This window comes from Rhinatrema bivittatum, chromosome 1 (genome assembly GCF_901001135.1).
Source record: "Rhinatrema bivittatum chromosome 1, aRhiBiv1.1, whole genome shotgun sequence".
In the NCBI taxonomy this organism is placed as follows: Eukaryota; Metazoa; Chordata; class Amphibia; order Gymnophiona; family Rhinatrematidae; genus Rhinatrema; species Rhinatrema bivittatum.
Window position 1 is genome coordinate 95967489 of NC_042615.1, and position 15598 is coordinate 95983086.

General features: G+C 44.7%; 1 protein-coding gene across 8 annotated transcripts in view; it reads left to right on the forward strand.

Annotated features, from left to right (window-relative positions):
* CEP44 (centrosomal protein 44) overlaps nucleotides 1-15598 on the forward strand; it is a 223759-nt gene that overhangs the window by 134166 nt on the left and 73995 nt on the right. The gene's annotated exons all lie outside the window — the stretch shown is intronic.

A 15598-nucleotide genomic window follows, 5' to 3' on the forward strand; every position in this document is an offset into this window, starting at 1 on the left:
AAAAAAAGGACATGTTAATCCACCACCAAATACCACACAAATCCATTTGGCTTCGTTCATGCATGTATACTAACCTGCCCGGAGGTATTTGCTTCCACTTCTTATGTTAAACACCACTAACTTTGTAAATCAGCGTTTTTAGGATTTAATCCTTTATAAACACCACTGCTTCATACACCTCCGTGGCCGCCGCTGTCACTCACACCTTCTCAAACGCCAATATAAATACTGCCGTCAGTTATCACAGTGCATTCCCATCTACAATACATAGTAAATCTCATGTCTACTAATAACTTACATATTTCTTAGCACTTCTTCTATAAAATGCAACAAAATCAGCTCACCTTCTAATATGCCTTCCGCACTACTCCATTTTCCCAAAACGCCGCGATTGCGCATTACTTCCTACCCACACCCTCATACTTTAAATATCCCTCCTCTCACCTGTATTGGATACCACTACACCACCTGATCCTCAATTTGTAATCCAACTCCACCTACCAACTCAAGATAGTTGCAACCAACACCGAACCACACTATAAGAATGCATTCCATTCTATTTCTAAATTTAGACCGCCAGGAGTCACTGTTCCCCACTGGAATATATATCGCTGTTCCTTCTTTGTTAGCACTGTTGATATGTTTCCTCCTCTGCTTAGTTCAACTTGATTAAGGACACAAAATCTTAATCGTGAACATCATGCCTTTTCTCTTGCCAGTGCTGTACCAACGGGGCATTTCTTTCTTTCCGTATACGTATATTACTAAGATGCTCAATAATCTTGTTTTAATTTTCTTTTTGTGTGCCCTATATAATACAGCCCACATGGGCATAATATCACATAAATAACTTGAGCTGACTCACAATCAAATTGCCTAGGCAAATAATATGTACGACCCGTGGATGGAATTATCAAGGAAGTTGTCAAATATACCTGAGGGCATACTACACAGTGACCACATTGATATTGACCCTTCTGATCATTTAATAACCTTGGTATGGTTAAAGCCGTCGCACAAAGTAGCGCGACCTAAAGGGCCTGCCCCTTAGTGCGCCCCTTCATGCGTCCATTTTGAGCCTACTCAACACTATCTCTGACGGCCCCAACTCACCAGCACCATTTGACCCAAGACAGCGGAGCCAACACAGGATCAGGATCCACAAACCCAGCACCCTCTGCAGCCCACGACTCCACAGGGATCATTACCACTCTTAATGCTCCCCTGAGAAGGACTCTTATCACATCAATTCACCTTAAACCCTCTAGGAGTACTCCTATTCTAGTACCTCTTGAGATATCCCTCCTTCCCCTTACCTCCCACTACCCGCATACAATGAGGCATAAGAACATAAGAAATGCCATACTGGGTCAGACCAAGGGTCCATCAAGCCCAGCATCCTGTTTCCAACAGTGGCCAATCCAGGCCATAAGAACCTGGCAAGTACCCAAAAACTAAGTCTATTCCATGTAACCATTGCTAATGGCAGTGGCTATTCTCTAAGTGAACTTAATAGCAGGTAATGGACTTCTCCTCCAAGAACTTATCCAATCCTTTTTTAAACACAGCTATACTAACTGCACGAACCACATTCTCTGGCAACAAATTCCAGAGTTTTAATTGTGCGTTGAGTAAAAAAGAACTTTCTCCGATTAGTTTTAAATGTGCCCCATGCTAACTTCATGGAGTGTCCCTAGTCCTTCTACTATCCGAAGAGTAAATAACCGATTCACATCTACCCGTTCTAGGACCTCTCATGATTTTAAACACCTCTATCATATCCCCCCTCAGTCGTCTCTTCTCCAAGCTGAAAAGTCCTAACCTCTTTAGTCTTTCCTCATAGGGGAGTTGTTCCATTCCCCTTATCATTTTGGTAGCCCTTCTCTGTACCTTCTCCATCGCATTATATCTTTTTTGAGATGCGGCGACCAGAATTGTACACAGTATTCAAGGTGCGGTCTCACCATGGAGCGATACAGAGGCATTATGACATTTTCCGTTTTATTCATCATTCCTTTTCTAATAATTCCCAACATTCTGTTTGCTTTTTTGACTGCCGCAGCACACTGCACCGACGATTTCAATGTGTTATCCACTATGACACCTAGATCTCTTTCTTGGGTTGTAGCACCTAATATGGAACCCAACATCGTGTAATTATAGCATGGGTTATTTTTCCCTATATGCATCACCTTGCACTTATCCGTCTAAAGAAATTATTTTGGTCCCTCCCAACTTCCCGCCAATTTCCCCCCTCCCCCCTAGCAATACTCTTGCTTCCACTCTTAACTGAGCTATCTTCTTTCCCTCTGTGCTTTAATTACGCACACGCTCTTCATTTCCACCATCAAGCACTATACCATGGCACCCCTTAATCCCCTCCTCCCCCCCCCCCCAATTACACTCTGGAACGGCACAGAAACCTTCTTCCCATCATGACCACTCCATTCACACAAATTATTGGTCTCACTACCTTCACAATCCTCCTGCTTAATGCACACTCCATCTCCAAGAAAACCCCCCTAATCAATGACATCCTCACAGACGACAAACCTGACATACTAGCCATCACTGAAACATGGCTAAAGGATTCTGACACTGCCCTTATCAACCAATTACCTGTGGAAACATATGATATCTTCTCTACCCCCAGACCCCTAAAAAAAGGAGGAGGTCTCCTCCTAGCAGCTAAAAAGGCCTTTAAAATTTCACACAAATCCATTCCCCACCACACAAACTAGAAATCAGCCTAATCACCGCACCCAACCTGCAAATCTGCCTTGCCTACGCCCCCCCAGGTCTACTTGAAAAGAACCCCTCCCTCCTTATTGAGTACATTTCCAAACACATAAACATTCACTTGCCAGCAATTATCCTCGGAGACTTCAACATCCACGTTGTTGCTACACCTATCATACCTCCCTTTGAGGCCATCTTAACCGCATTGGATGCTCTAGGCTTCAAGCAACTCATCTCTAACCCCACACACAGAGCAGGCCACACCTTGGACCTCGTATTCACCAATACCCTAATTCAAACCAACTCACCCACATGCACCCCTATTCCATGGTCTGATCACTTCCGCATTGACATTACCTGCTCCATAAATAACTCCACCACACCCATACAATCCAAAAAAACCATTCAATTCAGACGTAACTGCAAACAAGAAGACCTAGTAACAGCCCTCACAATGGAACTCAACAAACTCGACCTAACTGACGCAGAAACTGCCCTTGATTCTTGGAACCACTGTACCAATTCAATAGCGGACGAGCTTTGCCCCGTGCAGTCGCGCGTGATCGACCCAGCCAAAAGGAAAAAACAACCCTGGTATACCACTGAGCTAAAATCCATGAAATGCAACCTCAGAAAACTGGAGAGAAACTGGCGCAAAAATCCCACCCCTGAACTACTAACTACCTTCAGATATTATCTCCATACATACAGAACAGCCATCGATAAAACAAAAAGAGACTTCTACGCTCGCAGAATCCACCACCTCCAATTCAATCCTCGAGCCCTTTTCGAATTAGTAAACAGCCTAACAAAATCCAGTCCAAATTTCACACAAGATTCAGATGAACAGGGCAAGTGCGAAGACTTAGCTACATTCTTCCACAGGAAAATAAACAACATCATGTCTTGTTTCCCCTCCACACAAGCCTCCACTGTCTTCCATTTGGATAACAACACTGCAAGGCTTCCCTGCACTTGAAACCACTTCCTCAGTGGAAATTGAATCCATCTTAAAAAAATGAGGCCATGCACACACCCATCAGACACCATCCCAACTAAAACCCTCCTCACCATCCCTAACATCATCGCCAAACCTATTTCGAATATCATCAACAGATCTATCATACTTGGCATCGTTCCCAAAAATCTTAAACATGCCATTATCTAACCCATTTTGAAAAAACCTACTCTTGATCCATCCGACCTCACCAACTTTCGCCCCATCTCGAACCTGCCCCTTATAGCTAAAATCCTTGAAAGGTCAGTCAACCGACAATTGACTGATTACCTAGAAGAACACAACATTCTCTCACAGTCACAATACGGCTTCCAATGACATCCCAGCACTGAGACTTTACTTATCTCTCTGTCTGATTACATCCTCAAAAGCCTCGACAAAGGTCTCTCACATATCCTGATCCTCCTTGATATTTCATCTGCTTTTGACACTGTCAACCATAAAATATTAGCAGAGCGCCTCACTGATATTGGCATTACAGGATCAGCCCTTCAATGGTTCCAATCCTACTTGCAGGACAGACAATACAGTGTCCAAATAGGCAATTGTTCTTCCAAACCTTTCCCCCTTGCACAAGGTGTTCCTCAAGGTTCCTCCCTCTCCTCCACATTGTTCAACATTTATAGCCTCCCTCTCTGCAACCTTCTATCCAAACTAGGCCTCCCGCACCTCATTTACGCTGATGATGTGCAAATCCTTATACCTGTAAATGACACACTTCACAAAGCCACGGAGACCTGGAACTCCACCCTATCGGTCATTAACTCACTCCTGACAAGCAACTTCCTTGCACTCAACACTGCCAAAACAGAGCTACTATATATCGCACCACAAAAACATTTCCCCTCCCCTTCAGTCAGGCAACACTCCCCACTCCTCTATTGCCTACAACCAACATGTGCGCAGCCTTGGCATCACTATAGATAACCATCTTACCTTCAAAAAATTTATTAATAACACTCTCAAAGCCTGTTATTTCAAACTACACTCCCTCAAAAAACCTTAAAACCCTTCTACACCTCAGTGAATTTTGCACCATTCTACAAGCCTTCATTTTATCTAAAATTGATTACTGCAACACCTTGCTCCTAGGCTTACCCAAAAGCCCGCTGCAACCACTTCAAACTCCAAAATGCTGCCGCACAGATCCTCACTAACACCCACAAAAGCGACCACATCACCCCTGTACTAAAACACCTTCATTGGTTACCAGTCTCTGAAAGAATAATATACAAATCTCTCACTCTCATCCACAAAGCCCTCCACAACCAAAATATGCACTGGTTCAAAGAACACTTCACTTTTCACAACTCAAACAGACTTACAAGACAGCAACACTACTTATACCTTCACCCAAACAGTCTAAGCTCAGCTCCACTAAAGCTCGGGCACTATCCTTAGCGGGACCCGCTCTATGGAACAAGCTCCCATCCTCCCTATGTCAAGAATCATGCCCAAAAAAATTTAAACAGAACCTGAAAACCTGCCTCTTCAAACAAGTATACTCCTAATAGTTCACTTCCCCCCCCCCGCTGACTCCTTTTCTCCACTGACTTCTATGACATACCTCTTGTAATTAGTTATACTTTATGCCATATAATTTATAAATCGTTCAGTTTTACTTTTCTTTCATTTTACCTGTATTCATTTATTATTATACATTATGTTCCTTAGTTCTCTGTTACTTAATTTTATGCACATTGTTCTCTGTTTCACTGTAAAGCCCTTTAGCTGCATTTCGTTTATTGTGAACCGATGAGATGTTCCCAAAGTTCATCGGTATATAAAAGCTTTTAAATAAATAAATAAAATAAAGGTTTGATTGTGCATTATCCCAGGACAAGCAGGATGCTAGTCCTCACATATGGGTGACGTCACCGAACGGAGCCCAGGCGGGAAAGCTTTCTGTCAAAGTTTGACTGGCCCTGTGAGGCCACTGAGCATGCTCAGCATGCTATGATATTCTCTGCCACAGGTGTCTCTCTTTAGTCTTCACTTTTCCGCGCTGCCGTTCGCACCGCGGACTGATAGCCCTACCGTTGGGAATCTCGTTTTTTGACTGAAAAGTCATTTTTTCTAAATATTCTCTGTCACGGGAAGATCTCTGCCTCGCCGGCTGGTGAGTACGGTCTTTTTTTAAGAAATTTTCGGCTGAAAATTTTTCACACACACACGTTCGTCATCGACGGCCGTCGATCAAAAATGGCGACCGGTTTTAAAAAATGTCCGGTCTGCAACAGAACTATGTCTATTACTGATCCCCATTCGGAGTGTGTAATGTGCCTCGGGGAACAACATGATGTCAATTCCTGTGAGAAATGTGCTGAAATGACAGTCAAGGGAAGAAAGGCCAGGCAAGAGAAGATGGAACACCTTTTTTCTCTTCAACTAATTCCTTCTCCCTCAAAAGCACCGAGGTCGTCTCCGGCTGGCGCCACGAAGAAAGTTCTCCTTAAAAAACCGCGTCCGAATGGATCGGGGGACCGTTCATCCTCGCCATCTTCTGTACTCTCTGCGACGTCAACAGAACGATCCAAAACTAAACATCGCCATCGCCATCGATCATCCTCCGAAACACCGTCCCAGGACGAGTCGATGCCAAAGCGGTCTAAAAACCAAGACTCGCCGGTGATTGGGCCTTCGCCGTCACAGACACCAACATCGTCATCGATGGTGTTGCACTACCATCGCATACACCATCGGCTCCCTCGCTCACACCACAGCTTGAATTGTCTGCACTGATTAAACAAGCTGTTTTCCAAGCTCTTCAAGAGCAACAACTTCCGACAGGCCTGTCGATGCCGACCTCCGAGTCGATGCCGATACCCTCAGTATCGATGCCGATGCCTCCAGCATCGATGCCGATGCCTCCAGCATCGATGCCGATGTCTTCAACATCGATGCCGATGGCTATGCCATCGATGCCGATACCTTCACCGTCAGTATCGATGCCGATGGTTCTACCTACACCATCGATGCCGGTGATAACACCGATGACAACAACATCTTTTCCCTCAAGTTCCTCGGCGGATACTATAACCACTACACCGAGGGTACTGACTCAATCTACATCGATGATTTTTCAAATTCCATCAACGAATCAATCGACTGCATCTCTGCAGCAACCTATTCCATCGGAGAAAGTCCACGATGAAGCTTTTTATCATCGCCTCCTACAAAGATACCAAAAAGTCTTCGACAAATTACCACCTATTACAAAAAGGAAAGTATCTGCTGATTTTTTCCTCGATGATCCTCAACCTGGACCTTCCGGGCTGCAAGCCCCTCCAGTTCCAACAACTTATAGAGAGGAATCAGAAGACTCCTGGGATGATGATGAACCCTCTCAATTTTCCTCAGAGGAATTCATGTCCAATCCTTCTTCTCCTGACCGAAGAAAGAAGTCACCTCCGGAAGATCTTTCCTTCTCATCCTTCGTACAAACTATGTCTGATTCCATTCCATTTAAATTGGCTGCTGAGGAGGATACCAGAACACAAACTCTCGAAGTACTACAGTTTGTGGATCCACCGAAACACGTACTAGCAATACCTGTACATGAGGTGTTATTGGAACTTCAAAAAAGAATCTGGGAACACCCAGCTTCCATACCTGCAGTAAACAAAAGAGTAGAAACTACTTACATTGTTCAACCAGCTCCTGGGTACCATAAACAACAATTGCCCCATCAATCTGTCGTTGTGGAATCTGCACAGAAGAAATCTAAACGTGTGCGTCCACACTCCTCCATCCCACCAGGCAGGGAGCACAGGTTCCTGGACACATTGGGTAAGAAGATTTACCAGAGTTCCATGGTGAGTACTAAAATCTCTGCATATCAACTCTATATAACTCAACATCAAAGAAATCTCTGGAAAGAGATGGAACAATTTGTCACTTCCTTACCAACTCAATTCCAAGAGCCTGCTCAAGAAATTATAACAAAAGGTCTTGAAGCAGGAAAACACGAAGTAAGAGCAGTTTATGACAACTTCGAAACTGCTTCAAGAACAGCAGCAGCAGGAATCACTGCTCGCCGGTGGGCCTGGCTCAAGGCATCTGACCTCAGGCTTGAGGTTCAAGATAAGCTTGTTGACCTTCCCTGTCTTGGTGACAATCTTTTTGGAGATAAAATTCAAGAAGCAGTTCAACAGCTCAAAGACCACACGGAGACACTAAAGCAACTGTCTCAGACCCCACAAGAATCTGCTAGTCAACCTTCTCGTCGTCCTCCACGAAGAGATGTAAGACGTTCTTACTACAGGCCACGGAGATACTACCAACCAACAAATAGAGGTAGATCCACTAGGCCAACTCAGCGTTCTCAAGCCAGACCCGCCCGCCCACAACCACCGGCGCAGACAGGGCCTGCAACAGGCTTTTGAGGATTATACCAGAGAACAGATTCAACCTTGCAATCCCAAACCAAACCTACCAGTTGGAGGCAGAATATCCCTCTTTCACGAAAATTGGCAAAACATAACCTCAGATCAATGGGTTCTTTCAATAGTTGCCCGAGGTTACAAACTAAATTTCACTTCAATTCCTCCAGAATTTCCACCAACATCTTGCCAACAACAAAAATCTCAACTTCATCAATTACAAACAGAATTATCCACCCTTCTGAAATCCAAGGCCATTCAACCAGTGCCTCGGAAGCAGAAGGGCAGGGGATTCTACTCCAAATATTTCCTCATTCCAAAGAAAACAGGAGGCCTACGTCCCATCCTTGACCTCAGAAATCTCAACAAATTTCTAAAGAAAGAAAAGTTCAGGATGATTTCTCTAGGCACCATGCTTCCACTTCTTCAAGCAAAGGATTGGCTTTGTTCTCTGGATCTTCAAGATGCTTATGCTCACATTCCAATATACCCTCCTCATCGCAAGTACCTGCGCTTCACAGTGGGTCTTCAACATTACCAATACAGAGTTCTCCCATTTGGACTGGCATCTGCTCCCAGAGTCTTCACCAAATGTCTAGCAGTAATAGCAGGACACTTACACAAAGAAGGTGTCCATGTCTTCCCATACCTAGACGACTGGCTCATAAAGAGTCCATCTCAACAGGGAGCAATAACTTCTCTCAACCGAACAATTGCTCTGCTTCACTCCCTGGGATTTCTCATCAATTATCAAAAATCCCATCTCACTCCAACTCATCTGCTTCAATTCATAGGAGCAGATTTGAACACAATCCAAGCAAAGGCCATTCTACCCATAGAACGGGCAGAAACCCTTATTCAGTTAGCAAGGTCCATTTCCTTACGGACACAAACCACAGCTCATCAGTTTCTGATTCTGTTAGGTCACATGGCATCAACAGTTCATGTTACTCCTATGGCAAGGCTAGCCATGAGAGTAACTCAATGGACTCTAAGGTCACAATGGATCCAAGCAATTCAACCATTACACTATCCAATTCAAGTGACCCACCAACTAAGATCGTCTCTACTTTGGTGGACCAACATGGACAACCTGTGCAAAGGCCTACCTTTCCAACAACCTGTCCCACAGACTACTTTAACTACGGATGCCTCCACCTTGGGATGGGGAGCTCATATAGACAATCTCCACACACAAGGAACCTGGACAAAACTCGAAGCAACATATCAAATCAATTTTCTGGAACTTCGAGCGATACGTTACGCACTGCATGCGTTCCAGGATTGCCTTTCACGCAAGACTGTTCTCATTCAAACAGACAATACAGTAGCCATGTGGTACATCAACAAACAGGGAGGTACGGGCTCGTATCTCCTTTGTCAAGAAGCTGCACAGATTTGGGGATGGGCCCTGACTCACTCAATGTCTCTACGAGCCACATATCTGGCAGGCATTCACAATGTAGTGGCGGACCGACTCAGCCGTCATTTCCAACCACACGAATGGTCCCTGGATCCTACCATAGCAGCCAGGATCTTTCAACGCTGGGGTCAACCGACAATAGACCTCTTTGCATCACCTCTGAATCACAAAGTGGACAACTTCTGTTCTTTACACAGACAGAAGAACCAACCAGCCAAGGACGCCTTTGCTCGCCCTTGGAATTCAGGCCTGTTATACGCGTATCCTCCAATACCGCTCATAACCAAAACTCTAGTGAAGCTACAACAGGACAGGGGGGCCATGATTCTCATAGCCCCGCATTGGCCTCGACAAGTATGGTTTCCCACACTTCTAGACCTCTCAGTCAGAGATCCAATTCGTCTAGGAGTAGCTCCCACTCTCATTACTCAAGATCAGGGTCGGTTGAGACATCCCAACCTCCAGTCCCTGTCTCTGACAGCATGGATGTTGAAAACTTGATTTTACAACCACTCAATCTTTCATCTCATATATCTCAAGTGCTTATAGCTTCACGTAAACCTTCCACACGAAAAAACTATGCTTCTAAATGGAAGAGATTCACTTTGTGGTGCTCAGCAAAGGATATAAATCCTTTCACTTGCCCCGCAACTTCTCTTCTAGACTACTTATACCATCTTTCGGAATCTGGTCTCCAGACTTCATCCGTAAGAGTACATTTAAGTGCAATCTCTGCTTACCATAACAAGATAGCAGATGCACCTATATCTACACAACCTCTCATAAGTAGATTTATGAGAGGTTTAACTCACCTCAAACCACCAATTCGAAAACCCGTCCCAAGCTGGGACCTGAATTTGGTTCTAACAAGACTCATGCGCTCCCCTTTTGAACCCATCGACTCTTGTAATCTTAAATTTCTCACATGGAAAACTATTTTCCTCATAGCCATTACTTCAGCTAGAAGGGTTAGTGAGTTACAAGCACTTGTCACATACGAACCTTATACAAAGTTCTTACATGACAGGGTGGTTCTCCGCACACATCCGAAATTCCTTCCCAAAGTTGTTACGGAATTTCACTTGAACCAATCCATAAATTTACCCACATTCTTTCCAAGGCCTCATTCCCATCCAGGGGAAACAGCCTTACACACCCTGGACTGTAAACGTACACTCGCTTTCTACTTAAACCATACTTCAGTCCATAGGAAATCCACTCAGCTTTTTGTTTCTTATGATCCAAACAAACTGGGTAAAGCAGTGGGTAAACATACCCTATCCAATTGGATAGCAAATTGCATAGAGTTCTGCTATAAACAAGCAGGCCTTCCTCTTCAAGGGCGAGTAAAGGCTCATTCCGTAAGAGCAATGTCAACTTCAGTAGCACATTTTCGTTCAGTGCCAATCTTAGACATATGCAAAGCAGCAACATGGAGTTCTCTTCACACCTTTGCAGCTCACTACTGCTTAGACAAAGAAGGAAGACAAGATTCAGCCTACGGACAATCTGTCTTAAAGAACTTGTTTCCTGTTTAATCCCAACTCCTCCTACATCCAATGTTCTGGGATCCTCGGCTGACTCATTCAACAACAATACTTCAATGTTGCCTCAATACAACCTGACTCAGCCTCTAGCTTGCTATTCACCCATATGTGAGGACTAGCATCCTGCTTGTCCTGGGATAAAGCAAAATTGCTTACCTTGTAATAGGTGTTATCCCAGGACAGCAGGATGTAGTCCTCACGAAACCCGCCCGCCACCCCGCGGAGTTGGGTCTCATACCTTTTATTATTTTATTTTTTGCTATCGCTTCATGCTATATAACAGACTAAAGAGAGACACCTGTGGCAGAGAATATCATAGCATGCTGAGCATGCTCAGTGGCCTCACAGGGCCAGTCAAAAGTTTCTAGAAACTTTGACAGAAAGCTTTCCCGCCTGGGCTCCGTTCGGTGACGTCACCCATATGTGAGGACTACATCCTGCTGTCCTGGGATAACACCTATTACAAGGTAAGCAATTTTGCTTTTTGTCTCCTGCAGGATCTTTATCCTGTTAGACTCTATGCCATCTTGGAGATAAAGCACCATCCCATCACCAAGATGCTCCTCTGTGTCATTACGATATAGTATTTTTCGCTCCATAAGACGCACCTGACCATAAGACGCACCTAGGATTCAGAGGGGGAAAATTAAAAAAAAAAAAAAATTGTGCTAAACCGGCTCTGCGTCTGGGCGTCTTATCGAGCAAATTAGGGGAGTGCATAGCTTTTTTTTTTCTCCCCATTTTGTTTTCGGGTCTGGGGAGGGCCATTTCGGTCCACTCCCCAGATCAGAAAACTTTTTTCTCTGGGAACCCCTCCCCCCCCCAAAAAAAAAACCCCATCCCACACTTTAAATTAACAACCCCCCCCCTCCTGACTCCCCCAAGACCTGCCGACTTAATTTACCGCAACCCCCCACCCTCCTGACCCCCCCAAGACCTGCCGACTTAATTTACCGCAACCCCCCACCCTCCTGACCCCCCCAAGACCTGCCGACTTAATTTACCGCAACCCCCCACCCTCCTGACCCCCCCAAGACCTGCCGACTTAATTTACCACAACCCCCCACCCTCCTGACCCCCCCAAGACCTGCCGACTTAATTTACCGCAACCCCCCACCCTCCTGACCCCCCCAAGACCTGCCGACCTAATTTACCGCAACCCCCCCACCCTCCTGACCCCCCCAAGACCTGCCGACTTAATTTACCGCAACCCCCCACCCTCCTGAACCCCCCAAGACCTGCCGACCTAATTTACCGCAACCCCCCCACCCTCCTGACCCCCCCAAGACCTGCCGACTTAATTTACCGCAACCCCCCACCCTCCTGAACCCCCCAAGACCTGCCAAACGTCCCTGGTGGTCCAGCGGGGGTCCAGGAGCGGTCCGGGAACAATCTCCTGGGCGTGGGCCGTCGGCTGCCAGTAATCAAAATGGCGCCGAAGGCCCTTTGCCCTTACTATGTCACTGAGACCGACCAATAGCAGCAGTCGGTCCCAGTGACATAGTGAGGGCAAAGGGCTGTCGGCGCCATTTTGATTACTGGCAGCCGACGGCCCACGCCCAGGAGATCGTTCCCGGACCGCTCCTGGACCCCCGCTGGACCACCAGGGACGTTTGGCAGGTCTTGGGGGGGTCAGGAGGGTGGGGGGTTGCGGTAAATTAAGTCGGCAGGTGTTGGGGGGGTCAGGAGGGTGGGGGGTTGCGGTAAACTAAGTCGGCAGGTCTTGGGGGAGTCAGGAGGGGGGGGGTTGTTAGATTTTTGTTTGTTTTTTTTATATTCGCTCCATAAGACGCACATACATTTTCCCCCCACTTTTGGGGGAAAAAAAGTGCGTCTTATGGAGCGAAAAATACGGTAATTTGTTCCCCTGTATAGCACTGTCCCATTGATTATCTTCCTTCCACCATGTCTCTGAGATGCCAATTAAGTCTGTCATCATTCACTGCTGTACACTCTAATTCTCCCATCTTCTTAGACTTCTCGCGTTAGCATACAAACATTTCAAAGTGTGCTTTTTGTTTGTATTTACATTCTGCTTTTCAGTTGACAGGGATAAATTGGAATCTTTAAGCTCAGGTGACTTTTTAATTATAGGCACTTGGACTACTTTTCTTCTTATTGGAACCTCTCTGTTAGGATGCCCTAACTCTAATGCTTCATTTGAATCCATTGAAGATACCTCCCTCCAAACCATGCGCTGCTGAGTGAGTGTCAGCTTTCCCATTTTGGTTTCTCTGCGTAAAACCTCTTGGTTTTTTCCCTGTGATGGAAGCCATTCGAGAATTGATTGATCTTGAGTGGGGTGCCCCAGAGGCTAATTTCAAAGGAGGTTGGGTTTTGGAAGGTCTGTACCCTCTGGATCCGGTGGTGAGCAAGTGTTTACTTTTTCCGAAGGTGGATGCACTTGTATGTGCAGTGTCCAAGCGGACGACTATCCCCATAAAGAGGGAGGAGCAGCCTTGAAGAATGTACACGATAGAAGGATTGAAACTATCCTCAAGCAGGCATTTGAAGCAGTGGCAATGACTTTGCAAATAGCTTCTTGTGCTTGCTCTTGTTTACTTCTTTCTCAAGAAGTTGATGACTCTGGAGTGAATTCTAGGGCAGTTATGGAGCCAATGGCCACAGCCTTGGCAGATGCAGGCTGCGATTTGGTCCGCACCTCTGCCAGAGGGGTGGCTTCAGTAATAGCAGCCAGGTGTCAGTTATGGCTGAGGAATTGGTCAGCCAATGCGACCTCCAAGGCTAACCTGACAAAATTGCACTTTAAAGGCTTGTTCTTGTTTGGGAGTGAGATGGAGAAACTGGCCAGTAAGTGGGGCAAACCACTGGTTCCTCGATTACCAGAGGATAAGAAGCAGATGCCATCCTTCTTTAGCATGAGAGGTCATGCTAGGGGATCCAAGCATTTTTAACCCTTTAGAGGAAGTGACCTTTCAGAAGACTCGGCCTTTTGGTAGGTTCTCAGTCCTTTCATCCCGGAAAGCCCAGAAGAGGTGAGGGCTCAGGAAGTGGATCCTCTCAAGCCTCCCAATGAAAGTTTGCCAACCCACCCCCGGGAACAGGAGATAGGGGGATGCCTCTCTTCTATCAGAATTGGTTCAAGATATCATCAGATCAATGAGTCCTGAAGGTGATACAAGAAGGATATGCACTGGAGTTTCGCAGTATTCCTCGAGACATGTTAATGGTCTCTCCTTATAATAATAGAAAAAAAGAGCTGGGTGATTCCACAAAAAATCGAACAAACAAAAAGGGAAGACCAGATAATTATTTAAAGAAAATGCTCACCATATATATTTTTTTTATCTGTTTTTTTGTATATTTTTTAAATATTTTGATACTTTTAAATGTGTTATTAATAAAAATTATTGAGAAAGGAAGTGAACCGCATCAGCAAGCCAGCCAGCGTCTCTCCCCCACCGTGGAGATCGTCCTGTCCTCTCAATCATTTGCAGTCACTCATATGTATAGTCCATTTTTCAAAATTTAACAAAGCTTATTGCTCAAATTTATATTTTCTTCTTAAATCACCAAAATACTGGCTGACATATCACAGTGCAGTATGGATGAACTGAGCTAAGAAATGAGTATTTTATCTCAAACATAGGCTAAAAACAAAAGCCAATATAATATAGAAGGCTTGAGCTGGACATGCTCAACTTAGGCTGGAAAATAAATGTTTTAAATCTCCAACACAGGCTGATGGCAAACAATGCAGTATAAACAGCTTGAAAAAAGAAGGCTCAACTACGGCCGAAGTTTCGCTCGAAAGCTTCCTCAGGAGCCAAGAAGTTAGTAAAATTCACAGTGTCCACAAAAACAAGCGCTGTAACAGAATGCCTCCATATAAAGCCTGTAGGTAATGACTTCTCTGAGCTTATATATCACTGTGTACTTCTTTAATTTCTGTTGATTCTTAAGCTAACATTAAAAAAAAACAAAAAACAATGATTTATTTATTTATTTAACATCTTTTATATACCGTCGCTCAGAATCTATCGAAACGGTTCACAACAAGTAAAAATTAACATATCATGTATTATAAAATTAACATACAGTATAAAATTTATAACTAATCTTCTCCAGCTAAAATTATTATTAAAAATGTAGCTCCTATCATGTCCTACGACACTCCAGATTCTCCTTCAGTGTGTAAAACATATCTAAAATCCTAATAAAATTCTAAAACATAGCTTCATTCAACTATGATATTAGTAACAAAATTTAATACTTAGCTTATCTGAAGGAGCAAAATGTTGAACCCTTACCTGGGACCCGAAGGTCTCCCACTTGATTTCAAACATGGACAGAAACCACACAAAAGAAACAGAAGCTGTTTAAATCAAGCGGACCTCACTCTCACGTAGCCAATAGGGGATGGATAACGTCATCCCGCAATGATTTTTAAATCAGTCACAGAAACACCTGTAAATCCAAAGTGGCATTCAACCCATTAGGTTGTACAGTGTTAAGTCGATGTATCCAG